This window comes from Pituophis catenifer, unplaced genomic scaffold (assembly GCF_029215685.1).
Source record: "Pituophis catenifer annectens isolate HBS135680 unplaced genomic scaffold, rPitCat1.0.hap2 SCAF_3, whole genome shotgun sequence".
NCBI lineage: Eukaryota > Metazoa > Chordata > Lepidosauria > Squamata > Colubridae > Pituophis > Pituophis catenifer.
This window is the reverse complement of record NW_027256883.1, coordinates 1,538,534-1,540,305: the sequence shown is the minus strand read 5'-3', so window position 1 is coordinate 1,540,305 and position 1,772 is coordinate 1,538,534.

The following is a 1,772-nucleotide window of genomic DNA, read 5'->3' as shown; positions in this document are numbered from 1 at the left end:
TATTTGTAGCTCGGGGTTGAACTGTGGGGTCCTTGGTGGTCTCCTTGCAGACGTTTCGTTACCCAAGTAGGTAATGTCATCAGTGCTAGAAGAGAATAGGGAATGCAGTGCTTTCTGGGGTCCTTGGTGCTTTCTGATGGTGCTTGGTGATTTCCTTGCAGGCGTTTCATGACCCAACTAGGTAACATTATCAGTGCTTAAGGGTTTGCAGAGGGGAGGAGGAAGAGGAGAACTGTGGGGTCCTTGGTCTTTTCTGAGCTTGGTTTCTTGCAGACATTTCATTACCCAACTAGGTAACAGCATCAGTGCTAGAAGGGAAAGGGGTTTGCAGGGAGGACTGTGGGGTCCTTGGTGCTCTCTGAGCTTGATTGGTCTCCTTACAGATGTTTCATTACCCAAGTAGGTAACGTCATCAGGGCTAGTAAGGAGTGAGGTTTGCCCTTTCTAGCCCTGATGATGTCACCTAGTTGGGTAATGAAACGTCTGCAAGAAAACAACCAGGCTCGGAGAGCACCGAGGACTTCTCACGTCCTCCAGCACTTTAGCCACTGTGTTTTTTCCACAACTGATGGGAGCCAAAGCCCACACTCCCTCCCCCTCTTCCCAGAGACCCACTGCATAGAAGAGCTGCCCTTCCCCAAGGAATTCCCCAGCACCATTTTTTTAAAAATTTGATTTATATGCCGCCCTTCTCCGGAGACTCAGGGCGGCTTACAATGCGTTAAGCAATAGCCTTCATTCTTTTGTATATTTTATACAAAGTCAGCTTATTGCCCCCACAAACTGGGTCCTCAATTTACCTACCTTAGAAAGGATGGAAGGCTGAGTCAACCTTGAGCCTTGGCGAGATTCAAACTTAAAGTAATTGCAGGCAGTTGGTGTTAATCACAATGCTTTAGTCTGCTGTGCCACCAGGGCTCTTATTGGCCCCACCTGGCAATTACAGGCCTCACCCTGGTTTATTGGACAGGCTTCAGCCTGAGCCAAAGGTGCCAATCCAATCGCGGTTTCTGCAGGGGGTCGGATTCTTTAGGGGCGGGCAGGTGGGCCGTGGATGTGGCTGCCCCCAGACCCATATCCTCCTCCAACGACAAGCCCTCGGGAGGGATTTGTTTCATCACCACAGCCGCTTTGGAAAAAAGATGAAGACCATCGCCTGGCCAAAAAAGCATGCCAGGTACTGGCTGCATCCTTGCAGCCGTTTCTCCTGGCAGAACTTTCTGGGGAGAAGGGCCTACTGTGCCAACTCTTTTGAGAGCCCAGATCCCGATACCCTCTTTGTGACCCCTTAAAGGGCAGCCTGTTCCTCATTTGGCCCCCTTCCATGTGGCACCTCAATATGATAGTCTTAAAGAGGCCAAGGTTGGCCCCTTTAAGACTTGTGGACTTCAACTCCCAGAATTCCCCAGCCAGCATCGCTGACTTCCAAATGAAAAATCCCATTCCAGGATGACAGGAAAGAAAGCCAGAATCTGGAGATTTGGGTCCCGGTTGTCCCAAAGCTGCTCCCCCCCCCCCCCAAAAAAAGGCAACTGAACTTTTCTTGGGGTTTTTTTTTTGTTTCCTTGAAGAGGTTTTGCTTCTTGTCCAAGAAGCTTCTTCAGTTCTGGATGAATATACAAAGGATATAAATTCCTTCCGTTCCCCACCATTCAGTCAGAAGCGAGGAAGCTTCTTGCATGAGAAGCAAAAGGTCTTAGAGGAAAAACAAAGAAAGTCCAGTTTTCTTTTGAGAAAAGCACCTTTGGGGCAGAATCGAGATTGTTTCCTTC